This window comes from Prionailurus bengalensis, chromosome B4 (genome assembly GCF_016509475.1).
Source record: "Prionailurus bengalensis isolate Pbe53 chromosome B4, Fcat_Pben_1.1_paternal_pri, whole genome shotgun sequence".
Classification (NCBI taxonomy): domain Eukaryota; kingdom Metazoa; phylum Chordata; class Mammalia; order Carnivora; family Felidae; genus Prionailurus; species Prionailurus bengalensis.
In genome coordinates, this window is record NC_057358.1 from 66,210,920 (window position 1) to 66,224,816 (window position 13,897).

The 13,897-nt window shown below is 33.7% G+C and overlaps 1 protein-coding gene across 1 annotated transcript in view; it reads right to left on the reverse strand.

Moving 5' to 3' along the window:
* Positions 1–13,897, reverse strand: part of CPNE8 (copine 8) — a 230,369-nt gene that overhangs the window by 24,445 nt on the left and 192,027 nt on the right. The gene's annotated exons all lie outside the window — the stretch shown is intronic.

Below are 13,897 nucleotides of genomic sequence, written 5' to 3' on the forward strand. Positions count from 1 at the left end.
GAGAGAGAGAATATTCCAAGCAGGCTCTGTACTGCCAGTGCAGAGCCTGACATGGGGCCCGAACTCACCAACTGTGAAATCCTGACCTGAGTGGAAATCAAGAGTTGGACGCTCAACCGACTAAGCCACCCAGGTGCCCCTCAACAAGAATAACTTTTATGATTTTTAGAATATAATTAGTATGCAGGTCATATCTAGTAACAAGCAAGCATTATGGTACTCTTAGGAGATAAACAGTAAATGAGAAGACTTTGGTTGACTTCTGTAAAACTCATTGAATATTTATGTATCATAGAATCATAGAAAGATAGTTATCACGGAGAAACTGGGTTCAAGAAAACATCTACTTTTTACCAATAAAATTCCTTCATAACCTGAAGTACCCAAAGGAATCAAATTTGAGCAGATCAGGGACAGACGAATCACATATGTCAGGGCAAAACTTATTTCTTGGAGAGCAGAATTAACAATGATATGGACAAGAAAAATATTTACAACTTTTCCATAGACTAGAGAAACATAATTGCTCATACAGCTAACAAAATGGTAATTTCATAGACTGATCAAGAGAATACAGTGTCATGTTCACACCCTATAAAAATAGCATTGAACTGGTTCCACAATGTATAGTCAAAACTATTCCCACAATATTGAACAAATGATCTTCTCCTTAATGGAGAATATTGTGGGAATAGTTTTGACTATACATTGTGGAACCAGTTCAATGCTATTTTTAGTTTGATGGTTACACAATCAATGAAAAACAGTCGAAACCAGATCTGAGACTATTCTATTTAATGCTTAGCTTTTTTTCTTACTAAAAGAAGTCAGGTAATCTCTGTCAGGTATTCATTTTTAATTTTTAAATACCCATTATTTTTAAAAATTTTTAATGTTTATTTATTTTTGAGAGAGAGAGAGAGAGAGAGAGAGAGAGAGAGAGAGAGAGAGAGAGAGAATGAGCAGGGGAGGGGCAATTAGAGAGGGAGACACAGAATCTGAAGCAGGCTCCAGGTTCTGAGCTGTCAGCACAGAGCCCCACGCGGGGCTAATCCATGGACTGTGAGATGATGACCTGAGCCAAAGTCAGACCCTTAACCTAGTGAGCCATGCAGGTGCCCCAATACCCATTATTTTTAAAAAGCATTTCTTACTATGTTTCAGAAACAGGATTTTATATTTCATGAGATTAATGGAAGACTATAAATAGCTTCTGAGTACAATAATGTAGATTTTCTGCTCTTATTACCAAATTATGCTCTTAAAATGGCAAATTTTTACCAGATTCAGAAACAATACAGAAAGTAAAATATTATGCATTTCTATAAATATCATTTCAAGTGGCTTAACTGTCTGAATTTTTTTTTTTTTGGTATTTACTTTTTATTTCTCTTCCAACACTTCTGATCACCCATAAAGTCTCAGTTGTTAGTATAGTTTTTCCCCCAGCTTTATTGAGGTATAATTGGTATACAAAAAAACTGCACAGAATTAAGACATATAACTTGATGAGTTTGCACATATTCATAAATTCATGTTACCATCAAAACAATCACAGTAGTAAGTATACCACTTCTTAAATTTTTCTGTGTCCCCTTTGTGTGTGTGCACATGGTAAAAAAAATATTAATACAAAATCTACCCTTTTAACAAAAATTTAAGTGCACAATATCGCATTGTTGCCCATTGGCATATCTTGGCAGTTGTGAATAATGCTACAGACACTTCTTCGAGATCCTGATTTCAGTTTTTTTGGATGTATACTCAGAAGTGGGATTTCTGGTAGCTCTGTATTTTTTGAGAAATCTCTATGTTGGTTTTTCATAGTAGCTGCACTAATTTAAAATTCCCACCAACCATGCACAAGGGTTCCAATTTCTTCACATCCTTGCCAACACTTACTATCTTTTTGACTTTTTGATAATAGCCATGCTAACAAGTGTAAAGTAATGATAGTTCACTGTGGTTTTGATTTGCATTTCCCTGATGATTAGAAATGTTGAGCATTTTGTATATACCTATTGGCCATTTGTGTGCCTTCTTTGAAGAAATGTCGGTGCCAGTCCTTTGCCCATTTCTAAATTAGTTGTATTTTTGCTATTGAGTTGTATGAGTTCCCTATATATTTTGGAAATGAACTCCTTATCAAATATATAAGTTGCAAATATTTTCTCACACTCTGTAGGTTGTCTTTTCATTATGTTGATGGTTTCTTTTGCTGTGTAGACACTTTTTACTTTGATGTAGTCCCACTTGTCTATTTTTGCTTTTGCTGCTTGTGCTTTTGGTGTCATACCCAAGAAATCATTGCCAAGACAAAGAAATCATTGCCAAGACCAATGTCAAGGTTTTCTCTTTTATTCTAAGAGTTTTATAGTTTCATGTCTTACGCTCAATTTTCAGTTAATTTGTGTGAGTGGTAGTAAAAGGATCCAATTTCATTCTTTTCCATGTGTATATCCAGTTTTCCCAACACCAATTATTGAAGAGAGAATTCTTTCCTCATTTTGTATTCTTGGCACTTTTGGCAAAAACCTGCAGGTTTTTGTCTGGGCATCTCTATTCTATTCTATTGGTATAGACGCTTATTTTTTTTTATATCACTACCTTGCTGTTTTAATTATTGCACTTTTGGAATATGTTTTAAAATCAGACTGTGATGCTTGCCTCCAGCTTTGTTCTTTCTCAAGATTGCTTCAGTTATTCAAGGTCCTTTGTGGTTTCACATATATTTTAGGATTGTTTTTTTTTCTTTATTTCTGCAAGAAATATCATTAAGATTTGGGTAGGGATTGCACGGAATCTGTAGAACACTTTGGGTAGTATGGACATTTACACAATATTAATTTTTCTAATCCATAAATATGGCATGTCTTTCCATCTGTGTCTCCTTTAATTTTTTCATTGATGTTTCATAGTTTTCACTATAAAAGCCTTTCACTTCCTTACGTTTATGACTAAGTATTTTATTTTACTTTTTTGGTGCTTTTATAAATGAGATTATTTTCTTAATTTCCTTTTCAGATAGTTTGTTATTTGTTTAGAAATGCAACTTTTTTACAGGTTGATTATGTACCCTGCAACTTTACTGAGTTCATCAGTAAATGGGTTTTCTTTTTGTTTTGCTTTGTTTTATTTTGCTTTGTTTTACTTCCTTCAGTCTTTAGGGTTTTCTACATGTAAGATCACGTCATCTGTAAACAGAGGTAATTTTATTTTTCCTTTATAATTTGGATGACTTTTACTTATTTTTCTTGTCCAATTGCTCTGGCTAAGACTTCCAGAGACATGTTGATTAGACGTGGAAGAATGGGCATCCTTGCTTTGTCCTATATTTTAGAGGAAAGCTTTGAGTTTTTGGTTTTTTTTTTTTAATCATTAAGTATGATGTTAGCTGTGACCTTTATTGTGTTGAGGTAAAATCCTTCTGTACCTAATTTGTTGATAGTTCTTATCAGGAAAGACTGTTGAATTCTATCAATGTTTTTTTCTTTATCTTTTGAAATGTTCATGAGATTTTGGTCCCTCATTCTGTTAATGTGTTGTATCATATTTATTGACTTGCATATGTCAAACCATCTTTGCATGCTAGAAATGCATCCTACTTGGTCATGGTTATAATTCGTTGAATGTGCTCTTGTATTCAGTTTGCTAATAATCTGTTGAAGATTTTGACATCCATGTTTATCAAGGATGTTGGTTTGTAGTTTTCTTGTGGTGCCTTTGTCTGACTTTATTATCAGGGTAATGCTGGCTTCATAAAATGAACTTGGAAGTATTTGCTCTTCTATTTTTTTTTTAACAGTTTAAGAAGAATTGGTATTAATTCTTCATCTTTAAATCATTGGTAAGATATGCCTTGTAGCCACTTGGCCCTGAGCCTTTTCTTTGTTGGGAGATTTTTGATAACTGATTCATTCTCCTTATTTGTTATTGGTATGTACATCCTTTCTATTTCTCTTGATGTATTCTTGGTACACCGTATATTTCTAGGAATTTATCCATTTCTTCTAGGTTGTCCAATTTGTTAAAGTACAATTGTTTATAATAATCTCTTATGATATTTTTTATTCCTGTGAAATCAGTTGTAATGTTTTCTCTTTCATTTTTTGAGTCTTGTCTCTTTCCTTTCTTAGTCTAAGGGTTGGTCAGTTTTGTTTACCTTTTCAAAAAACCAACTCAGTTTTGTCAATTCTTTCTCTTGTTTTTCTATTCTCTATTTCATTTATTTCTGCTCTAATTATTATTATTTCTTTCCTTCTGCTAACCTGTACTTTTTCTTCTTCTTTTAGTTCCTTTTGGTGTAAAGTTAGATCCTTTAAGATTTTTCTTCTTTATTAACATGCAATGTTTATTGCTATAAACTTTCCTCTTAATAATGCCTTTACAATATTCCGTAAGTTTTGGTATATTGTTCTTTCATTTATCTCAAGATATTCCCCAATTCCTTTTGTATTTTTTTTTTTGACTCAGTGGACATTCGAGAGTATGTTGATTTCTATTCATGAATGAATCTTTCTGATTTCTTTTTTTTTTTTCTACTGTGTTTGCAAAGGAGACTTGGAATTATTTCAATCTTCTTAAATTTATTAAGACTTGCCTTGTGTCCTATAATCTATCCTAGAGAATGTGCCATGCATGCTTGAAAAGAATATGTATTCTGGAGCTACTGAGTGGAATATTCTGTATATATCTGTTAGGTCCATTTGGTCCAGAGAGGTGCTCAAGTTTGCAGTTTCCTTATTGATTATCTATCTGGATGATGTATTCATTATTAAAAGTGGGGTACTGAAGTCTTCTAATCTTATTGTATTAGAGTCTATTTGTCCCTTTATACATGTCAATTTTTTGCTTAGGTGCTTTGATATTGGGTGCATACGTATTTATAATGATTATATCTTCCTGTTGAATTGATACTTTTTAAGAAAAATTTCATTTTAAGATAAATATTTTATTTATTTAAGATATTTAACATGATGGTTTGATATATACATAGTAAAATGATTATTACAATCATGCTAATTAACATATCATCTCCTCATATAGTTCCCATATTTACTATTTTAGCAAATTTCCAGTATTCAATACAGTATTTCACCGTAGTCATCATGCAACATGTTAGATCTCTAGACTTATTCATCTTACATAATGCAACTCCTTATCCTTTGACCAATATCTCTATTTTCCCTACCTCCCCTCTCCCGCTAACCACCATTCTACTTTCTGCTTCTATGTATTAAACTTTTTAAAATTCCACATATAAATGAGATCATGCAGTGATTTTCACTGATCATGCATTTTTCTTCCTAAGTCTTGCTTATTTCACCTAGCATAACATTATGCAGGTTCATCCATGTTGTTGCAAATGGTAGGCTCTCCTTTTTTAAGGCTGAATAATACTTCATGAATATGAACGTTTCTCCCACTATCAGAAAGTAGAGCTTTCCTATGAAATCTTCTATAAGCAGAAATGGTATAAAGTAGAAAAAAAAAAAGCAAGTACCATTAGCTTATATGGAACTTTGTGAGTGTTCGTTCCCAGACCTAAACAATAGTCTATCTTACATTTTCTGACACCTTAGGACACATCTTGCTAACAGATGCACAGAATAAGTGGAGTTAAAGCACAGATGCTCACAGACATGGTTCAAAGCTAAGGCACCTTGATGATGAGATGCTGAGTGTAGTTCCCAGGGAAGGGGCCTGGTGGCATCACTCTCATGCTCGTGATGCACGCTGCCTCTATGACCGCTTGCAGTAAAACAAATACTGCAATCTATTTCATAAAAGCAAAAATCTCTGGATTTCTTTTGGTTAGTGGAAACAGATCCTAATATAGGTCTTTTGTAAAAGTGAAGTGGTGTAATGTGAACTTTTGAAAACTGGAGGATACCTGTGTATATCAATCAACATATCACATAAACTGACCCTTTTATTATGTAATAACCTTCTTTGCCTCTTGTGCCAGTTTTTGACTTAAAGTCTATTTTCTCGGATAGAGGTATAGCCACCCTCCCTGCTCTCTTTCGGTTACCATGTGCATGGAGTATCTTTTTTCATCCCTTCATTTTTGGCCTATTTATGTCCTTAGATCTAAGTTGAGTTTCTTGTAGACAGCATATAGTTGGGACTTGTTTTTTATCCATCCAGCCACTCCATGTCTTTTCATTGCTGAGTTTAATATATTTTCATTTTGGTTTTCTTTTGATTCACCAGAAACTATTTACCTAAGAGAAGGAGATAATATATTCATACCACCAGAAGAGTTAGGAATAGAACCTGAAGCAGCTATAGTAAACCTGGAATTTCTCTTTGTTGTTTATCTTAAAACTTCATAGGGATTCTGCATTTTACTTTATAATAAACATGTGCTTTTATTAATGTTTTATATTTCTTAACTTCGAATGCTGTAGAAAGATACATGAGCTTATTGTGTGGCTCTCACTACTGCCAGATGCACTAATTTGAAAATAAATTTCATTTTACATAAGAACTATTCAATCTATTTTAGTCTTTATCACCAAAAGCACCATAAATTAATCTTTTAAAACTTGCCATGATTTCTATGGCATTTGCCGTATGCATTGACATATTGTTGCTCTTTGCAAGTAAAGCTAAGTTTCAAACAAAATCATATTTTGTGCTACCATTTCTTCTAATTTAGCCCACTTTAAAATATAATTTGTGATAAAATAATTGAAATGCTACAGAAATGTGCTAAGTAGAAAGTAGAGGCTGATCACATCTCAATCTATCTTCCAGAAGGTAACCCTGATATATACTCTTGCAGATTCAAATTATATTTTAAAGGTATTAAAGAAGCTTGCTGCTTAAAGGAAACTGATGATGAATCCTTCTGTAAATTGCATAATTAAAACTTTTATTATTAAAAGCCTGCTAAATGTCTTTTTTCATATATAGGCAATCCATAATTTATATTTTAATATTACTGTGATAAATCTGAGAGACAGGTTAACTTTGTCAGGGGTTTGGAATTCAAACGCATTCCCCTGGAGTCTTTTGTCAGGCAACTTTCTGGGATCATGTTTATAAAAGTGCATAAGTGGTTGGTTCAGATTTGTGGGATATTCTTTCAGCTTACTATTGGTTCATAGGAATAAAGAGGGCAACAAGGTAAGAAACTGACTCAAGAATGTTTTATTTAGGTAGTTTACTTTTGATATATGCAATGAATTAAATTTTAATACTAATTAAATCTTACTAGTTAAATCTTAATATGTAAATATTTCAATACAAAGTAACAGTAATTTTTATGTTACAAAGTTGTATTTTTGGCAGTGTGATGAAGTGACAGACTGTGTCCACAACCATAGGTAGTTTTGTTGCACTTTCTTTTATGTGCCTTTATCTTTGGAGCACAGATAAAAGGGCTTAAGTTTATGCAAGGCATCATAACAGTTATCTGGGATAAGATTATTCTGTTAGGAATTTTAGCTCCACCTCAAATGGCCACTCTTCCATATCCATTTTGTCATCAATAAAATAGGAATAATAACACTACTGACAGCATAGAGTTATTGTGAACATTAAAACAAATATTCCACATGATGGCATTGAGCACATTGTCTGAGACAGACTATGGGTTCAAAACTGAAAATTAATTTTAGTTGATTACCTGCATCTAGATATCTAGATACAAAAATCTAGTCAGTAGTTAGAAATTGATAGATCCCTCATAGAAACTGAAATATGACAGCCTCAAAACTAGTAACTGGTTAGGCACAAGAAACAGAGGACTAGTAGTTAGGAAATAATGCATATTATTCAAGTCAAGGGAAGAAAATAGTAAAATTTTCATGATAGCCTGAAAAGATAATTGATACTTTCATTGGTATATTAGTTTATTGTCAAGTTATAAGCTGGTAAAAAATACCAACAAAATATATTTCAAATAACTTAAAGTTATTGAGGTAGAATTCTAGATGAAGAGAAATTTTGATGATGTAAACAGGAATGTAAAAATAGTAATCGCCATATATCCAAGAGGGCACTGACATTAGTCAGGGGATGAGTAAACTCCACTCTATTACAACCATGTCTCTATAGACACATGATTTCCTTAACATGTTTCTTCCTCCTATTGCTAGTTATTGAGAATTAAACATAGTGTTATAGATATTAGGTGTATTAATAAATTCATACATGGAACGGATTTCTCTGATTTTAAATTTGTTTTCAGTGTACAACATAACGGTCATGCATTAGTTTTGTTAGGCATGATAGTCTTACATGTTAACTTGGTTAGGCTCTGATAGCCAGTTATCTAGTTCCCGTGAAGCTACTTTGAAGATATAGTTAATATCTACAATTGGATGACTTTAAGTAAATGAGACTATCTCAAAAATGTGGATGGGCTTCATTCAATCAGTTGAAGGCCTTAACAAAAACGGTTTTCCCAAAGGAAAAGGGATTCTGACTCAAAATTGCAAGAATATCATCCTAAGTTTCCAACCTGCCAGCTTTCCCTACAAATTTGATTTGTCAGTGCCTACTATTGCATGAGCCAATTCTTTAAAATAAATTTCTTTATCTATATATCTATATTTGTATGTCTTATTAGTTCTGTTTCTCCTGAGGACCCTGCCTCATACAGTAGGTATCTATCACAATCACATTTTCCATAGGTCATTAAAATAGACTAAGTATTATCATTAACAGTTCCTTTAGTTTTCTATTATAAACTCGCTTATTAAAATGTAGTTATAATGCATGGTGTACAGAAAATTCAATTAAACAAATAGGTGTGGATTTATCAGTAAATGCAAAGAATTGGGCTTTATGTTGGCTTATAACATATACATTATAAATTATATTATTATTATATTATAAATATTAAATTTAATTTAAATATAATTTATAACATATGGTATTTATATATGTGTGTATGTGTGTGTGTATATATATATATGTGTATATATATATATATATATATATAATTAAGTCACAATTCCTGTCTTCAGTGGAGAAAAAAATCTACATGTAACAATTGAGTGGAATCAAATTAGTGAGTGTTTTGATAAAGGTATTCATAAAATGACAATTCGTAGCTCAGAAGTAATGATTCTCGGGGCGCCTGGGTGGCGCAGTCGGTTAAGCCTCCGACTTCAGCCAGGTCACGATCTCGCGGTCCGTGAGTTCGAGCCCCGCGTCAGGCTCTGGGCTGATGGCTCAGAGCCTGGAGCCTGTTTCTGATTCTGTGTCTCCCTCTCTCTCTGCCCCTCCCCCGTTCATGCTCTGTCTCTCTCTATCCCAAAAATAAATTAAAAACGTCGAAAAAAAAAATTAAAAGAAAAAAAAAGAAATAATGATTCTCTATGGCTGAAGAACGGCACATGTGGGAGAATGTGGAGGGAAATCAGAGTGGATGAGTGGTGGTAGTTGGGTATTAAAATTTCTTAAATACCAAACCAAAGTGTTCAAACTTCAACTTGTCACAGGGCACCAATGGATGTTGAGTGGGATTTTTACATTGTCTGAAATGTTATTCCCTAGACAACTCTATGAAAGGAAAACTGGTAAGACAGGAAGTTAGAAGCAAGCGATTGGATAACCTCAGAACATCACAAAGAACTTTCAAGTTTCACAAACATGATGCTTTGGGTGTTAACTCACAATATTGTTATTTCAATATTATCTAAAAAGTCAATAGTCTTATAGATTTAAGTTCTAAAAATGAGCATACGGTTAAAATTATTATTCTTAAAAAGAATAAGAATTCTTCAAAATGTTAATAGAAAACTATCACAAATTAAGCTTTTATCAATATAGAAAACACACTTTATAAGAAGAAAAAAATCAAGCAAATAAAAAACCATTTGCTTTTTATTTTACAAAATGTATTTTTAATGACAAATACCTTAACATACAGAATTCAGTTATTAAACATTTGTTAAGTACACTTACCTCCTATATGATGGGCATGTTGAAGAACTGATGAATGCATTTCAAAGTAACAAAATACTCACTGAGTTTTATTTAAAACAGGAGTCTCATATACTGTAACTATGGAACTTCTCATGATTTAGAAAAAATAGTACCTTGTCTTTTAAACTGATAAAATTTTTGGATGGTGAGTTTGGGTCAGACAGAAATTGTCTGTCTTAATAAAAAGTTTAAAAATTAAAGTAAACCTATTCTCAAAGATAAAGGAGTAAAGCATTTCTTATGTAGCTTCATAATAAGACATAGATACATGAGACTTCAGATTGTATTGGAAGGAAAAGAGGATTCCTCAAAAGCTGTATCTTATGTGTTTCTTATTTTCTCATTAAAAAAATAATAAAGAATTATTAGATCATGGATTATTGCTGAGAATCTGATAGTTAGCTGGCATCTATCCCTATCTTTGAGAATTTCTTAAAATGCTAGACAATACATGAAAAATGGTAATAGGACAGTATAGAGCCTACAGTTTTAAATGGTATATAGAAATGCAGCTAGAAATTGTATATCTAAAAGTTTAATTTTAATAGTAGAGATATCCAGGGTAAAAAATATAAAATTAACTAGTAAACCCTCGAGAACATTTATCATAACTAGCATGAATTCGCACAAAAGAAATCCTATCATTTTTCTATCTTTTTATAAAAGACAGTCATCTGTATAGTACTGGGTGAGAGAGAATGAGACAACTATAATTTATTTTGTACTAATATTATTTTTTGATACTGCTTTATTTGACAAACATCAAAAAACTAGGAAATAGAGTACAGATGACACTACTCACATAGGCTAATATAATTAGCTAGGATATGTTTTTCAAATTACAGGTAATGACCCATTAGTGGATTTTGAAATCAATTTTGTGGGTCAAGACCTGTATATATATGAAAAAAATAACAAAAAATAATAGAAATAGAAAGGGAAGGAAAATTTCCAGACTCATTTTATGAAGCCAGCATTACTTTGATTCCCAAACCAGAGACCCAGCAAAAAAAGAGAACTACAGGCCAATATCCCTGATGAATATGGATGCAAAAATTCTCAACAAGATACTAGAAAATCGAATTCAACAGCATATAAAAAGAATTATTTACCATGATCAAGTGGGATTCACTCCTGGGCTGCAGGGCTGGTTCAATATTCGCAAATCAATCAATGTGATACATCACATTAATAAAAGAAAAGATAAGAACCATAGGATCCTGTCAATCGATGCAGAAAAAGCATTTGACAAAATTCAGCATCCTTTCTTAATAAAAATGCTCAAGAAAGTCGGGATAGAAGGAACATACTTAAACATCATCAAAGCCATTTATGAAAAGCCCACAGCTAATATCATCCTCAATGGGGAAAAACTGAGAGCTTACCCCTTGAGATCAGGAACACGACAGGGACGTCCACTCTCACTGCTGTTGTTTAACATAGTGTTGGAAGTTCTAGCATCAGCAATCAGACAACAAAAGGAAATCAAAGGCATCCAAACTGGCAAAGATGAAGTCAAGCTTTCACTTTTTGCGGATGACATGATACTATACATGGAAAACCTGATAGACTCCACCAAAAGTCTCCTAGAACTGATACAGGAATTCAGCAAAGTCACAGTATACAAACTTAATGTACAGAAATCAGTTGCATTCTTATACACCAATAAATGAAGCAACAGAAAGACAAATAAAGAAACTGATCCCATTCACGATTGCACCAAGAATCATAAAATACCTAGGAATAAACCTAACCAAAGATGTAAAAGATCTGTATGTTGAAAACTATAGAAAGCTTATGAAGGAAACTGAAGAAGATACAAAGAAATGGAAAAACATTTCGTGCTCATGGATTGGAAGAATAAATATTGTTAAAATGTCAATACTACCCAAAGCAATCTACACATTCAATGCAATCCCAATCAAAATTGCACCAGCATTCTTATCAAGGCTAGAACAAGCAATCCTAAAATTTGTATGGAACCACAAAAGACCCCAAATAGCTGAAGTAATATTGAAGAAAACCACAGCTGGAGGCACCACAATCCCAGACTTTAGCCTCTACTACAAAGCTGTAATCATCAAGACAGTATGGTATTGGCACAAAAACAGACACATAGACCAACGGAATAGAATATAGACTCCAGAATTAGACCCACCAGTGTATGGCCAACTAATGTTTGACAAAGCAGGAAAGAATATCCAATGGAAAAAAGTCTCTTTAACAAATGGTGCTGGGAGAACTGGACAGCAACATGCAGAAGAATGAAACTAGACCACTTTCTTACACCATTCACAAAAATACACTCAAAATGGATGAAGGACCTGAATGTGAGACAGGAAACCATCAAAACCCTAAAGGAGACAGCAGGAAAAAACCTCTCTGACCTCAGCCGCAGCAATTTCTTACTTGACACGTCTCCAAAGGCAAGGGAATTAAAAGCAAAAATGAACTACTGGGACCTCATGAAGATAAAAAGCTTCCGCACTGCAAAGGAAACAATTAACAAAACTAAAAGGCAACTGACGGACTGGGGAAAGATATTTGCAAATGACATATTGGATAAAGCGCTAGTATCCAAAATTTATAAAGAACTCACCAACCTCCACACCCGAAAAACAAATGATCCAGTGAAGAAATGGGCAGAAGACATGAATAGACACTTCTCTAAAGAAGACATCCAGATGGCCACATAAAAAGATGCTCAACGTCACTCCTCATCAGGGAAATACAAATCAAAACCACACTCAGATAACACCTCAAGCTGGTCACAGTGGCTAAAATGAACAAATCAGGAGACTATAGATGCTGGAGAGGATGTGGAGAAATGGGAATCCTCTTGCACTGTTGGTGGGAATGCAAAGTGGTGCAGCTGCTCTGGAAAACAGTGTGGAGGTTCCTCAAAAAATTAAAAATAGACCTACCCTATGACCCAGCAGTAGCACTGCTAGGAATTTACCCAAGGGATACAGGAGTACTGATGCATAGAGGCACTTGTACCAAAATGTTTATAGCAGCACTCTCAACAATAGTCAAATATGGAAAGAGTCTAAGTGTCCATCAACTGACGAATGGATAAAGAAGATGTGGTTTATATATACAATGGAATACTACACTTGGCAATGAGAAAGAATGAAATATGGCCATTTGTAGCAACATGGACGGAACTGGAGAGTGTTATGCTAAGTGAAATAAGCCAGGCAGAGAAAGACAGATACCATATGTTTTCACTATATGTGGATCCCGAGAAACTTAACAGAAGACCATGGGGGAGGGGAAGGGGGGAAAAAAGTTACAGAGAGGAAAGGAGGCAAACCATAAGAGACTCTTAAAAGCTGAGAACAAACTGAGGCTTGATTGGGGGGGTGGGGAGAGGGGAAAGTGGGTGATGGGCATTGAGGAAGGCACCGGTTGGGATGAGCACTGGGTGTTGTATGGAAACCAATTTGACAATAAATTATATATTAGGGCACCATAGAAATAAAATAATAGGACACCACAGAAATAAAAAGGAAATATATGATAAGTATTATTCCATAAAGATTCCTTTTTTTTTAGTTGTTTGTGTCCAGAGTTGAGATGTAAAATTCATAACTTAAAACAGATTGTGGGTGGAAATATTTCAAAAGCCTGAGCTAATATTTCAAAAACACTCAGAAAATGGTCATCAATGTATCATTGTCAACCTGAGGTGGACTTCCACAGCAGAGTTCCACTGAGGTCAGCCCCAATACAGGGGTATTTTAGTATCTTGTCTATGTCCCAGATAATGGAAAGTAGAACACATTTAAGTCACTCATGATGTCCAGTATGGAGATGATTCAGTACCAGAACCTTTAAACAGAGAACTGAGTTTTCATATCACCTTTGTGCATTGATAAAATTATCCAAATGTAGTATATTTTCACATTCTTACTACATATTTGGAAGGACACAAAAGCTACACTTTTTA